The sequence below is a fragment of the Xyrauchen texanus genome, chromosome 42 (genome assembly GCF_025860055.1).
Source record: "Xyrauchen texanus isolate HMW12.3.18 chromosome 42, RBS_HiC_50CHRs, whole genome shotgun sequence".
NCBI lineage: Eukaryota > Metazoa > Chordata > Actinopteri > Cypriniformes > Catostomidae > Xyrauchen > Xyrauchen texanus.
In genome coordinates, this window is record NC_068317.1 from 811,314 (window position 1) to 827,501 (window position 16,188).

The 16,188-nt window shown below is 36.9% G+C and overlaps 1 long non-coding RNA gene across 1 annotated transcript; it reads right to left on the reverse strand.

The window, feature by feature from the left end:
* Positions 1–13,769: 13,769 nt before the first annotated feature.
* Positions 13,770–14,957, reverse strand: LOC127634749 (uncharacterized). The gene is made up of 5 exons (XR_007969403.1): positions 14,905–14,957; positions 14,525–14,602; positions 14,283–14,386; positions 13,957–14,116; positions 13,770–13,869 (listed from the first exon to the last, which is right to left on the reverse strand). It is a non-coding gene; the product is annotated as an uncharacterized LOC127634749 (long non-coding RNA).
* Between the last annotated feature and the right edge of the window lie 1,231 nt (positions 14,958–16,188).

Consider the following 16,188-nt stretch of genomic DNA (forward strand, 5'->3'; position numbering starts at 1 on the left):
TTGTCCCCAGTAATAAATGTTATTGAGAGCAAAGGATTTTCACATATTTGTCATTTTTGGCTAGACAGCAGGGGGCGATATGCAGAGAAGAATGTGAATCACCAAAAACACAAGAAGAATGTGAAAGTGATATGTTTCTCTGTTTCTCGTCCACACCATCACATCACTTCTGAAGATACTGATTTAACCACTAGAGTCTTATGGATTATTTTATATGCTGACTTGTGTTTGTTTATTTACCTTTAAAATGTTGCCACCCATTCACTTGCATTGTATGGACCTACAGAGCTGAGAAATTCTTCTAAAAATCTTCATTTAAGTTCAGCAAAAGAAATAAAGTCATACACATCTGGGGTTGCATGAGGGTGTGTGGAGCGGAGGGGGGCCTGATGAGGCGCGCGAGGAATGAAGGTGGCCGGTGATGATGGTTCGAGAGAGAGAATTACGGGCATGTCCGTCATGTGTGTTTATGTTTGTGCTTTTGGTTTGAGTTTAATTAAATTATCATTTATATTGACAAGCCGGTTCTCGCCTCCTCCTTGCCCATCCTTTAACTGTGTTACAGTGAGTAAATAATGAGAATTCTAATTTTTGGGTGAACTATCCCTTTAAGGGCTCTTGTCAGTTCTGGATGAATTTGTAAATAAGATATACTAGAAATAGCATATCTAGTAATTATTACAGTGAAAACATGAAAATGTCCCATAACAACATTATATATAATGCTGAAATATAATGCCTTTTGATATTTCATAGCTTTTAAATTCCTGTGTGAATTCTTATTTCAGTGTAGTTACAAGTCAAGTCAGTTTTATTTCTATAGCACCTTTCACAACATACATCGTTTCAAAGCAGCTTTACAGAAGATGTTGATTATTGGAGAAAAATAACCTTGGGAGAAACAAGACTCACTGTGGGGGCCAGTTCCCCTCTGGCTAACATCATGAATATAATGTAAATATTACTTGTGTATATTTAAAGTCATGGTTTAAAATGACTAAACTAAGTAAGTGTTAAGGGTCAGTGTTTAAACATCAATTTCGTTTGAACTGTAAGATTAATGACCAATGTCTTTGAAGTCCATCCTGGATTAACTGCAGAAGTTCACATAGATGCAATTGTCCTAATTAATTGGCTGATGAAGGCTTTTGTTGGCAATTTTTAGTCTATGCATTCCATTTCAAGATCGTAGTCCATCAATAGACCGAGGTGATTTAGGCAAAGATCAGGGATGTGAAAAGCAGTTCAACCTGGCCGGTAATTTTGGTGAGGTTCGGTTGGGTCCATCCTAAATCCAAGGTTCAGACAATGGCATATGAATTATCCCATGTCGTATGGTTGGAGTTTGCATCAGTTCATCCTCTGAAGTCCATCATAATAGACTGAAGTTATGTTTGGCTGGCACCGGCTGTATTTAGTCATCACCATTCAGCGACACGTAGCAGTGGAGTCCAACACGAAGCAGGAATGGTGCTGGATCCAGCCGGTTCTGGTGACCTCATGATAGGAGTCCCGAGGCTGAGACAGGGAAACAAATAAAATAAAGCATAGATGCCATTCAATGTATTGCTGAGTTATAAATCATGATCAAAGTTTCTGGTTTCTGGTTCCGGCAGACCCAACTAAAGCAGCCTAATTGTGGGTTGGAGGATAAATTAGGTTTATGCCTGGCTAAATAGATGAGTCTTTAGTCTAGACTTAAACTGAGGGAGTGTGTCTGCATCTCAAACAGTGTTAGTGTCCATAGTTTAGGAGCCAAATATGATAAGGATCTACCTCCTTTTTTGGATTTTGATATTCTAGGAACTATTAACAGGCCAGAAATGTGTGATTGTAATGAACTTGTTGGAATAAAGCGTGGCAGAAGGTCACTTAAGTACTTCGGAGCTAGACCATTCAAAGCTTTGTATGTAGTTAACAGAATTTTAAAATTAATACAGAATTTAACAGGTAGCCAATGTAACGATGATAAAATGGGGCTAATATGATCATATTTCTTGGTTCTCGTTAGCACTCTGGCTGCTGCATTTTAAACCATTTTAAGTTTATTTATTGATCTTGCTGGACATCCTCCTAGTATTGCATTACAATAATCTAGGTCATGAATGTATGAATTAGTTTTTCGGCATCAGTAACAGAGAGCATGTGCCTTAATTTAGCAATATTTCTTAGGTGGAAGAAAGCTGTTCTACAAACATTGGTAATTTGATTTTCAAAGGACAGATTGGTATAAAATATAACACCCAAGTTCTTTGCTGTTGAAGATTATGTAACAGTACATCCATCAAGAGTCAAATTATATTGTAGGGCTTATTTTTAGAGATTTTTAGTCCAATCATTAGTACCTCTTTTGTCAGAATTGAGTAGAAAGGAAATTTCATTTTTCACTTTTATTTCATTGATACACTCTGCTAATTTGGAGAATTATGAAATCTCATCAGGTTTTGAAGAAATATAAAGTTGTGTATCGTCAGCATAGCGGTGGAAACTTATTCCATGATTCCTGATAATATCTCCCAGGGGAAGCATATACATGGAGAAAAGCAGAGGCCCTAAAATTGATCCCTGTGGCTCTCCATATTTTACTTTTTTTTGGTTTGACAATTCCTCATTTACATAGACAAAGTGGTAGCGGTCTGCTAATTAAGATCTAAACCATGCTAATGCAACTCCAAAAAGCCAACATAATTCTCTAGTCTATTCAAGAGAATGTCGTGTTCTATCGTGTCGAATGCAGCACCAAGATCTAAAAGCACTAGAAGAGAAATGCAGCCGCGATCAGTTGATAAGAGCAAGTCATTTGTAACTCTGATAAGTGCAGTCTCTGTACTATGATGAGGCCTAAATCCTGACTGAAATTCTTTGTATATACTATTTCTCTGTAGAAATGAACATATTTGGGAGGATACTACCTTTTCTAATATTTTTGACGTAAAAGGGAGATTTAAAATCGGTCTATAATTAGCCAGTTCTCCAGGATCATGTTGTGGCTTCTTAATAAGCAGTTTGATAACTGCCATTTTAAAGTTTCTTGGGACATGTCCTAAGAATAGCGAGGAGTTAATAATATTAAGAGCTTAGTTGGTATAGGATCTAGCAAATATGTTGTGGCTTTTGATGTTTCGATAAGTTTTGTTAGCTCTTCAAGATCTATGACAGAGAAGGATTGAAGTTGCATGTGAGGAAAATTATTAGACACTGTTTTCTGAGGTGCTATGACAGATGATTGCATAATTCCAATGAAATGATTATTTCAATCTGTAAAGAAATCCATGAAGTCATCACTCTTCTGCTGCAACGTAATATCTGGTTCTGTTGAGGCATTATTCCTAACCAATTTAGCCAGAGTACTGAATAAACATCTAGGATTGTTGTGGTTATTTTCTATGCGTTTACTAAAATATGCTGACCTGACAGCTTTTAGTGCCTGTCTGTATTTACAGACACTATCCTTCCATGCACCACGAAATACTTCTCATTTTGTATTTTTACACATGCGCTCCATTTTCCAAGCTGCTCTCTTGAGAGCATGAGTGTGATCATTGTACCATGGTGCAGGGCTTATTTCTGTCATTTTCTTTAATCGAAGTGGGGCTATAATATCAAGAGTGCTAGAGAAGACTGCATTTATATTTTTTGTTATTTCATCAAGTTCTTCTGGCCTTTGGGGTTTATTGAGTGTATGAGATAGATCTGGAAGATTATTAGCGAAGCTATCTTTAGTGGTCGAAAGAATAGTTCTACCTGAACAATAGCATGGTGTAGATTGAGTAACATTAGCTGATCGCAGCTGTTATGAATCAGACGAGGGCAGACAAGGAGTGAGGATCTAAGTGCAGTTCTTTAATGAAGGAACAAAAGGGTAAACAGGGTAACTCAAAATAACTGAACAACACAGGGAACAAACAAAACATCCACGAGGGGAAGACAAAGTATAAACATGAAAAACATCCACAGAGGGCACGGGCAGGAACACAATCAAGGACAACCATAACATTCAACAACCGACAATGAAAGAACAAACAACAGGGTTTAAATACACAGGGCTGATGAGTAAATTAAACACAGGTGGAAACAATGACACTGGCAGTGATGAGGGCAGGGGATTATGGGAAGTCTAGTTTGGGACAGGTGAGAAACAGAGCAGACAACGGGAATCGTGACAGCAGCATACAAGAGAGGAGGTAATGATCCGATGTCCTCAGACCAATGTTATCGGTCTGCTGCAGAATTTCTATATTATCAACATAGACAGAATTAAATCTAGCGTATGATTATGGTGATGAGTTAGTCCTGTTAAATTTTGTCTGACTCCAAGAGAGTTGAGAATATCGATAAATGCTAATCCCAATGTATCATTTTCATTCATTGTTGGTGACTTCAATATTCACATAGATAAAGCTCTATCTACAGTAACTACAAGATCTGATAAAAAATTAGCAAATTCACCAAGGAAATCAGAATAATGACCGGTGACCTATACATTGTAGCAAGGACAAAAGATGACAGAGATTTTTTATTTATATCTGACGGTGTCACATTAAGCATTATTAGTTCAAAAGACTTACATTTATATCCTGTCCTCTGAGTAACACCAAAAACTTCACTGTAAATTGTAGCAACACCTCCTCCTCGACCCTTCAGATGAGGCTCATGTTATAACAATAACCTGTGGGAGTAGATTCATTTAAACTAATATATTCATCCGGTTTAAACCAGGTTTCAGTCAAACAGAGCACATCCAATCTAAAATCTGTAATCATTTAATTAACAATTAGTGCTTTGGTAGAAAGAGATACCATGTTTAGTAGCCCTATTTTTATATGATGTATATCTTTAATTGGTTTGTTTTGTTCAAGTTTGACCTTAAAAAAAAATGTCCAAATGATTTAGTGAGGGTATTGTGTTTGGTAATTCGGGGAACAGACACAGTCTATGTGTTGTAGTTTGTGACCTGTGTGATGTCTCAAGGCAGCTAGCAGACATTTGGATTAACCAGTTTGTCTGCTTCCTTGGCCCCAGATAGTCAAATACTGTCATTATTAAGACTATGATCCAAATTACTAGAGAGAAGAGCGGCACCTTCCCTGGAGGGATGTAGTCCGTCTCTCTTTAGCAGGTCAGGTCTACCCCAAAAACTCTTCCAATTGTCTATAAATCCTTTTTTATTCTTCAGACACCACTCAGACATCCAGCAACACTAATCTACTATAAACCTCTTCACCACGACGAGCAGGGAGGGGACCAGAGCATGTTACAGTGTCTGACTTGGTTTTTGCAAATTTGCATACCTCTTTAACATTATCTTTAGTGATCTCCGACTGCCGAAGCTGGACATCGTTAGTGCCAACATGGATAACAATTTTAGAAAATCTAGGTTTAGCATTAGCCAGCACTTGTAAATTTGATTTGTTGTCAGATGCTCTGGCCCCCAAAATGCAATTAACAATAGTGGCTGGAGTCTCTATTTCCAAGTTCCTTACAATAGAATCGCCAATAACAAGGGCTCTCTTACAGTTTTCAGTGTCATAAGTATTTAGATCGTTAGGTCTGTACAGCAGTACCGCCGCTCTCTAAATGCAGAGAACGCAACCTACGTAGGGCACCAACCCTGATCGTGGAACACTTGCTGTGTCTGAAACCACCCCGTATCCACTACATAATGCCCTATTTTGAGTTTTCACTATTTTGTTGGAGTGTCTGAATTCTGAGTGAGCTTCTCGTTCCCTACTTTTGTTCACTCATTCTTACCCACAATGCACTCTAATTTCAAGTGTACGTTTCAAGTACACTCAATGACGGTTAATTTCCCACAATCCACCACAGAGGGAAGACGTACAAGCTGGGAGTTTACTGCTTCCTTCACTCCTGAAATGTTTTATTTCATGCTGAATGTAGTAAATAATTTGACAAATCATTACTGAATTAAAATAACATAATAACATATAGAGAGACAAAACATACAGATACATTTTAAAATGTACTCTATTTTATCAAATGTGTTCTCTTTATATTAACACACAGTATATATTAAAAATGACAAACAGAATGAAGATTTATTGTATTTATATATTATTTAATAAGAATAACAAATAAAGCCCAAGTATTTAAAAATGTCAAATGTGACGTTTCTGCACCAGCCCCAGTGCTCCAACACTCTCGTCTGATTTCACTAATTTCATTCACTTACTGCTGAGATATAGTGCACTAACTGCCATTCACTATATAGGAAATAGTAAACGAGTACCTCGCTGTCCATACGCAGAAATGCTGTCTGTTCGCGCTAAAATTGTCGATCACGCGAATGGCAGTAATTTACAATTACATGGATTTATACAGTTAATCCATCTGATATAGCTGCGATAGTTTCCAGTACCCCCGCAAGGGCACAGAGTAAATGCATAAATACTGCTTATGACATACGGGACAAAGCACACTGATATATGCTGCACTGATTTAAAAATGTACACTTAAAAACGGATGTCATAAGAGCCCAGTTACAGAATCACCCTGAAAATGACCATCTCATTACAAAGAAAAGCCCACATTAAAATTAGAGCCAAAATTTAACTCAGTGTGCTGCCTGAAGTTGGAGCTGTGACTTTAATCTTGAAATATCAGCTTGTCTTGGTGTTAAAAGAAAGCATTGCATGACAGAACTATTTTTTACACTGTGAAGAGTGAAGAAAGTGTTTCACTTGGAAGAGTTTGAAGCTGCTTGCACTGATGACTTGAGTGACAGTCTCATCACTCAAGTGGAAGCGTCTCCTCATGTGCAGCTGTGAACTTCTGCTCTAGTAAAAGTTCCATTCAATAATCTCTCAAATTACACATTAATTCAAATTAAACCTAGTAATGTAACTACAGTTACGCCACACATTGTAAAGTAAAAGTTAAAAAAAAATCGTTACAAATTTACTTGTGTGAAAGTAAAACGTACCACTTTTAAACCTACTCTAAAAGTAAAATTTCCCCCAAAATTTTACTCAAGTAAATGTAACGAGTTACTACCCACCTCTGCTTGTAACAACTTTTTACTTCATATGCACTAGGAGAAGAACTGCTGAAAAGAAAGCTTACCATGTTGGGCACAATAAGAAAAAACAAGTCAGAGCTTCCAATAGAGCTTGTTCAGACTAAAGGATGGGGATGTGCTCATCCTCCTGATGAGCACATTGCACAGGGATACATCTTTGAGCACCAAATATGACCACAATAACACAAAAGGAGGGGTACACAACCTGGACAAAGGAGAAAAGTGTTTGACCATCCTTTTTGTGTATTATATGTATATAAAACTCTTTGAATATCAGCAGTTTTAGACATATTGGTATTGGCAAAATCTATTACAGAGAGCACATCTTTCTATATACCATATTATTTTGTGTAATCAAAGTTATATTGTTATTTTTAGATAGATCTGTCCGGTTGCCCAGACGATGTGTATATACTGTAAATTTGCACATAGTTAGTATGCCTGGTTAGTGAGTGTGTTTTAAAAAAAAAAAGTACTTTTTAATTTCTTTATTTAAAAACAATGATATCGACTGATTGATCCCGGCTGAGAGTCAGGCCCCAAACATAAGTAATGTTACTATTTTGGAAAACAAAATTTGTCTGATTTATTTTTTTCAAACAAAACAGATATTATATTTGTTCAATAACATATATAGAACATATACAGCTATATTTTTGCATTATTTTGTGTAAATTAAGAAATGATATGGTTTCTTTTCTGAAATGCACATTCCTACTTCAGTAAATGTGAGAGTTAATGATACACTTATTTCTATTCTTTTATCAGTTCAATTAGCTCAGGATAAATGGAAAGGAACATTTAAGCAATATAAGTTTTTTTAATTATATTGATCATTTTTACACTTTAATCATTCGGGGTAACAGTGACCCCAAACAACGAGGAAGTGAAGCAAATCTTAACAAAACATAAGTGTTAAAATATAACTTTTTCGAACTAGTCCCAGGTCGTTCGCCCGATCGGAACCAAACCAGTGGAGAAAGATTCTCTGGAGTCCAAAAATGAAAAGTTAAAGGAATTTTGAGATTTTGATTCATCGTCAAACGGTATGCCAAAATGTTCATAATGGGTGTGGCCACTTACAAAAATGGTTATTACTTTTGAACAGAATCAGATATTGTCACCATATTTGGTACACACACATTTGTAGTCATTCTAAGGACACACAAAAACAATTGTGCATCTCCACCTCTTGATGTCGCTATAAAATATCTACATTTTTTAAATGGATCTAAGTAGGGAATGGCTCTGCCGATCGACTTGAAATTTAGCATGCCATGTCTGTGTCTAAGGTGCCATCAAGGACTATAAGGACAGTCACATACGTAGAAAAACATGGCCGCCATCAACAAAATCATCTTTTAGCAGCTGTTTGAGCTAGTCCTGTGCAGAAAGATTCTCTGGAGTAATTAATTAATTATTAATAAATATCAAAACATTAACATGTTTTCTCCTGTGTTTGGGTTAGAGAGGGAGGGAGATAAGAGTTTTTAATTTTCTGTTTGTTATTTTGGCCTGGTCCCCTCCTGATGCCTTTAAGCTTCCCTTTTGTGATTTGCACTTGTCAATAAATCTTACTATTGAGTGTTTCTAAAATCTGACTGATTTTTGTGGTGTGCTGGGACAGGAGAGAAGAGCTCTTGGATTGCCTGTTAATTTTGTTTTTATATTTTCTATTCATAAATTTCCCTTTTACCCCCTCCCCAACCCTAGACTGGGGAGGCATGTAACAGTTATGAAACTTATGTGTCATTGGCACAATGCCCTGAAGGTACTAAAACATTTTTTGGGACAGCACCACCTTCTGGTCAAAAGTTATACCAGATTTTCATTAAATGCTAATAACTTCTGATTACTTTGTGCTATTGTCATGAAATCAGTCTTGGTAGGTTCTGTGGGTCATGCCGAGAAAGTAGATTCAAATTATGCCATGATCAATCAAACTTCCTGTCTGCCATTTTGAAATCCTTTAAAAAAAAACTATTTTTTTCGAACTCCTCCTAGAGCGTTTGTCAGATTTTTACCAAAATCAAACCAGACCACCTTCAGATCATGGTGACAAAAAGTTATATATTTCATGTTGATAGGCCAAACCGCTTTCATTTATCACAACAATGAATTTAATGGCACAGTACCAGAATTGTTTTCAGGCTCTATCTCAACAACGCTTTGGTGTATTGACATGAAACTTTATATGTGTCATCATGACTGCACCTTGACCACACCTTATCAATTTGGTTACAGCTCCACCTGTTGATAAAAAGTAATAAGCTTTTATATCCTATTGCAATTGATCATATTCATTGTTTTTCAACAATTTTGCCTAAAATCATTACCAGATTGCTTTAATTACAAATTTTTTGCCATTGTTTTGTCTAATAATAATTGATGTGATTGGCCCCTTATTTGCTGCTTGCATCTATATTTATTATTATTACTATACTCTATATGGTTCCTATGGCATAGAACCATTCACGGGAAAGATATTTAATTTGCTCACAGGTAGAGGACAGTAGGAAGTGCTACAATAGCAAATTTAGAGTCTTTATCTCAAACTCTCTAGCGCCACCAAGAGTTTAAAGTTTCACTCATGTTTATGCTAATAACTTTTGAACCGTAAGACCTGGAGACAAATTGTTTTTGTAATTTTCATTAAAACATACTTTTTCGAACTCGTCCTAGGCCAGAAATCTGATTTACACAAATGTACATGCGTCATTTGGAGACACTCGGGACAAACATTTGTTAAGAGTTTTGATATACCAAACCGGTTTTGAATGGCGCTTCAACAAATTCAACGAAGAACACGCAAAATTGAATTTGAGGCTGTATCTCTACAATATTTTGACAGATTGTGACGAAACTCATTAAGTGTCATAGTCATCATGCCTTGAGTTGACTTGCAGTGTTTCGGCGCAGTGACACCTACAGGTCAGGAGATATAAAATGGATATTTTTGCTTATAACTTCTGAACGGTTCGTCCTAAAAATCACGAAACTGGACTCTTTTGATTCTGTGGGGCATACCGTGTCAAATGATACCAATTTTGTGCATCGGCCATTTTGAATTTTGTTGCAAAATGCTGTATTTTACACATTGCCATATCATTACAAAACTCTATAAAAATACTAATAACTTTTGATAATTTTAGGCTGTTGTTATGACAATGGTCTTGATCGATTCCTGGGATCGAGTTCAATGATAACACATTTGTCATGGTCGGCCAAACATTTTATTGAAAACCTACTTTTTCCAACTCCTCCCACAGCAATAATCAAATTTTTACCAAATTTTGCTCAGATCATCTTCAGACCATGTTAATCAAAAGTTTGTGTGAGCTTGCAGTATTTCATGTAACAACACCAAAACAAAAAAAAAAAACATGTACCACCAAATTATACCAAAAACACTTTTTTCGTGTTGTCATTTTCACTCATTCAACTAAATTTACAAAAATTCAAAAAATTACTCTATAGCATCGCCATAAGACACTCTTACTCACAAACCTGCATGTTGATTCAGTCTGATAAATCATTCAACTAAATGAATGGAATCACTCAGGGCTGTGTTAAACAAAGCATTGTTAGCACAAATTGCTCTTAAATATCATTGATGCCTATGGTACCTAAGATCAGCTTACACTAAAGATGCTTCTAGGAAACACAGTCCAGATCAGTTAATTAATGAACATCTGACTCACTGCACTGCATTTATTTACACTGTCATCTTTCTCATTTCAACTTTAAATAATTAAATGGTCTAATTTTGGTCTCTTTTTAAAGAAGACACTTGGGAGATTATTGTGCAATTGAAATCAGTTGTTAATTAAAAAATGTGGCCACAGGATGAAATAAGTATGAAATAATATGTTGAAATCAGAACATTGGTGCAAGAGTGAAAAGTAATTTCAGAATATTTTTTTAAAAACGAATCTGATTTTGAATCTGATTTGGCTCAAATCAGATCTGAAAATATTACATCCAGAGATGGCCGGAACCTCGTGCAGCCCCTGCGTGACTCTCCATTGGAAATAAATGACTTCTGGTCTATCGTCTCTCGTTTGTCAGATGCAGCGAAAAGGTGGCTTTAGTCTTATAGCTGCTATGAGTCCCCTTTATTCTTCCTCAAAACTGTGTGGAACTTATTCAAAAGTTCTCAAATCTAGCTATTTTTGTTTTGCTTAGACGTTGAAAGAAGCAGCAAAAATGGTCAGTCATCAGAAACTTAAGAAAGCTTAGAGTGTAGACTGGACACTGGACTTCCTGTTGCTGACGGCACAGCACGCATGCTGCACGAGAGTTGGCCTGCTTATTGCTTATTCTTATTCTCAAACGTTCATCGTTATAGTCATCTTTCATAGTTATATCCTTTGTCATTTTCCCGCTTTTCAGGTTTTTCCGCTTTTCTCCTGTTTCATATGCGTGTATTTTACCTGTTGCTGCTTGCACCTAGCTAGAGTCTGTGTTTGTAGCCTGCTAGTTTTTTTAGCATCGCTTATATATCTGTTTTCAGCCTTTAATCCTTAACGTCTGCCATTTTAAGCATGCATCGGGTTTTCCCTCGTATTATTCTCTTATCGCGATTCAACTGCATGCATATTCCACCTGCATCCGCGTTCTATTTTTATCATGATTAAACTGCGTGAATTTGTTTTTTTCAGCGTGCACCCGTTTTTTCTACTCTCTGGTACACAGATTATTGCATCGATCTCAAAGCACCACTTATCAAGAACAACCAACAACAACAAACAATTATGTGAGGGATTCAAAAATATCTGAAACCCTCACTGCTCAGGAACAACAAACAATTTGCAGTAAGTCATGGCATCCGCTCATGTTATTTCTTCCTGCATTGCATGTCACATGTTTACTATAGCCTCCTCCATCAGCAGTGAGGGATTCACTTGTGATAAATGTAAGGAATTAGTCAGGCTGACGGAGAAGGTTAATGGACTCGCATCCGAACGCTAGTGCAGGTCAGTGAGAAAGAGAAGCCGGTAGATACTGTTTCGGATGCGGGCAGTACAGAGAGCAACATCCCAGATAGCAATGAGTCGGCGGGCCACTGGCGGTGCTCCGGAGGCAGTAGAAGCGGCAGAATGGCGATATCGCAAACACGTTTGACGGCGCATCGCCGGCGGCAGCCGCTTTTTAAAAGCGGCAGCCGCCTTCCTACCGCCTTCGTTCCGCGGCCGGCCCGCTGGCCATCCGCCGTTCTGCCGCTGTTATATCGAAGGCGGCCCTTCCGCGGGGCGTCGGAGGAAAACGCTATTTTCGAGCGATCTGCCGCCGCTTATTGTGTGTATATATATATATATAATTGTTTTAATATTTATAGCATGCAGTTTATCTAGAATAATGATTGATCAAACCAGACAAATTTCAATTTGGCGTTTTAATTCAACATTTCAAAGTACAGAAACTGTCATTGAAACAAGATGTCAGATCACTGAAATATAAATAACAGAAAAATACAAACACACATATATATACACACACACACAAAGAACATGTAGGTTTGCAATTAAATTTTGGTAAAAAAAAAAAAAACACTTTAGTAAAAAACACTATTGTAACACTTACAATAATTGTTAATAATATAAAGAGGTCAGCTCTGGGATGAAAAGAATTACCAGTAAACATAAGCAATTAGGATATTTGGTACCAAATAAAGTGCAGGATACCAAATAAATTGAGGTATAACATCATATTTACAAGTCATAAGTGGTAATAATTTAGAGTAAAGCTCTGGAGTAGAATATACCATTATAACTGCAATGCTGACCTGTGCCACAAGGATTTACAAGCTATATTTAACAATAGAATAACAGTTAAGCATTGTGATGGAATTAAGTAGAATATTTGGTACCAGGTAATGTGCAATATCAAGTATCAGAGGTATGAAATAGCATTCCCAAGCTATTTTTAATAGAATAACAGTTAAGCACTGTGACGGAATTAAGTAGAATTTTTGGTACTAGTTAATGTGCAATATCAAGTATCAGAGGTATGAAATAGAATTTACAAACTATAATAGAATCGTTAAGCACTGACGCAATGAAATAAGCCAAAGTCACAGTAAGTAGAATATTTGATACGAGATAATGTGCAGATATCAAGTATTAGATGTATAATCTAGAATTTACAACTATATTTAAAAATAGAATAGTTAAGCACTGTAACAATGAAATAAGCAGCAAATTGTATATGAAATAATTGAGATCTTTGGTATCAAAGAATGTGCAGGATAACAGGTATAATATACATTTTGACATTCAACTTACACTTGACAACAAGTGGGAACAAATACAATTAACAGCAGAAAATCTGGCTGTAGAGAACACAGCCAATCAGAATGTCTGGAGTGGTTGGGGTCTGCGTGGCGTAGTGGGCTAAGAATCACCGGTTTTCTCCGACATCCAGAATGAGGCAGTACAAATTGGCATATCTTCAGTGATTCCTCGTGCGCCTGTATAAAAGGACAAACCATCCCATATTCATCCAAGGACCTGCCCTCAAGGCAGGGTCACGAGAGAGAGAGAGAGAAAAAAAAGAGCAATTTCCACAGTGAACAGTGTGGATTGGGTGAGTGTAGTCTGACACATTTAGCAGGCTTTTTTAGGAGTCTTGATGTTACTGACTGCAGGATAAAGAAAGGGTTCCAGTTGTCAGTGATGCTGGGGTGTCAGTAGTCAGCCAAAGGCTTAAGGGGTCGGCTGTGCGGCGCATTTTTCCACCTTCACGTTCAGATGCTCCTTTCAGGTAACACGTAACGTTAACCTGGATCGCCTCATCAGTGGCATCCTGGGTTGCCGGGTTCTTCCAGATGGCTCCTGTAGAAAATAAAGATCTGTCATTCCATTTGAATGGCATAAGGTCATACACATCTACTTAAATATAAAAAAAAATATCCAACTTACTTTGAACAATGGTCTTCAGGAACATGTTTCTAAAACATGCTTTATCCCCTACACCAGACCAGGTTGTATCGATGGAAAGGTGATTAGAGAAGATACTCTGAAGCATTCGCCACACAGTTGTCTTTAGGTCCCTCCCACATTTGATTGCCAAAAACCGAAGCTGAAAATACAAAAAAAAAGTGTTACAAATTACATTTCTCTGAAGCTTCTCATAAATTTAAAATGTGACAGGCTGTGGATTCAGACTGTAGAATATGCAGTGTACAATCTTAATTTTACTTTTTAGATTACCCTATGGCATTTATAAACGAAATCGGCACACTTACAAATCGTTACTGGAGCTTTTATCCTGCCTCAAACTGTTGTCAAGCAACGCCAAACTCTCCAAGACATCGCAGCATTAGGGTCTGATCTGCACCTACAGGGGTTCCTAGAATAAAAGAATCAAGTAGTCAGTCCTGGTCCTTCAACTACTAAACTATGACATTTATATCTAGGTCTACTACATGTACAGGTGGCCCCAGTGGGAATTAAACCAACAACCACAGGTGTTGTTTGCAAGTTGTACCTGATTGCCCAGTGTGAGCAAACGTCTTCAACATTGTCCCAACTTGCTTCACCTGCTCTATAAGTGAGCCGCTGTCACCTGGGAAGTAACAATATATTGATTAGCAATACACTAAATATAATAGTAATATAATATAACCACAATTATCATACCAGTAACTTTCCCTGTAATTTCTATCCACATTATGTTATGCATGGCATACAAGTTCATAATGAAGGACCCTTATGAGAACATCAATTAAATTTCATTTTTTTTCTTTGAAGCAGAATATTTGTTTGTAAAAGGGGAGGAAAAAGGAAATAATGAAATATTGGTATACAGATTTTGGTTGATATATCATACTGTACAGTGAAATTTGCTATTGTTATATCCCTACTCACCTGAAGGATGGATAGATCAGGCAAATCTCCAGTCAGGCTTTTGTAGAGTGTGCTCCTTTGTAGACGCGCAAGTAAACCGGAAACAGATAAAACTTTCATGAGTGGGAAGTGGCATATCCACAGGTATTTTAATTCAAACATGCAACATATTGTAATAAATCTACAATATTCAGCCTTTACCTTACACCCTAGGTTGTCGCTCTACACTTTTATTATATTAAATACTTATTTATATAGCTTGCTCACTGTATAATCATGATAGCCTAATACTTATAACACAAGATTGCATCTTAAACGAATGACTGAGTTGAAAACTTGAATAAGAACGCATTTTACCCAGAGGGGACAAGCTAGGGTAACTTACCTGCCTACAATAACTGTTTTCATTTGATTTGAGTTACATTAAACATGAATAACCTTAGCCGAGTCCCCGTGAACATCGGGCTATTAAAGTAACAAGCCTATAACTGCGGTCTTATCAATTCTAGCTTCACCAGACACTCAAACTGTGAGGTTTCTCTGCTTTTCTCATGGACTTATAACACAGTGCCCTGACAGTGACTTCACCTGTGCCCTGATCTTTATTAGAAACTGAGAGGAGAGCAAGTTAATACAATTGATATTACAATTATCACAAAAATTAACAAACAGTCTGCTTTAAAACTAAGAAAAAACAAGCTTCTATACTAACGTTACATTAAAAATGAACACGTGGCGAACTAGCTTAGCCGCTATCTGCCGGCACACCACATTAGATTAAAATACTTACCCTTGTAGTAGTGCAGATAACTCGATATGTAGAGTTTAAAGCCCTTGTCCCTCTTGCTTGTCGGAGCAGGGGACCAGGCATCAACAATGCGATGAACATCACTGATGCTTATTTTCGGAAGAGCCTGGAGACATCGTGTAAAAGACATTTTGGGTGACGCGCAAGTAAACCGGAAACAGATATCTGGCGACAGTGGAACTTCGCAGTTCACGGTCTTTTTTTAATTTTTTTTTTATTGCATTAAACATATATATACATTGAATAACATAGTTCACAGTCTTTGTAATGTGTTTTAGCAATACATTTTTAACATTTGTAATGCATTTAGATTTTTTTTTATTGCCTATACAGGGACTTTAACACTTTCTTAAACATTTGTACAGGTCATAATTGCAAATGAATCCCTTACCTGTAAAAGGTAAAATAACTAAAAAAAATCGAGGTTGGAAAAAATTTAAAGACATAAACGAAATTTCTGCGCAACTGTGAAACCAGAGGATAATTTAGCTTTTTCA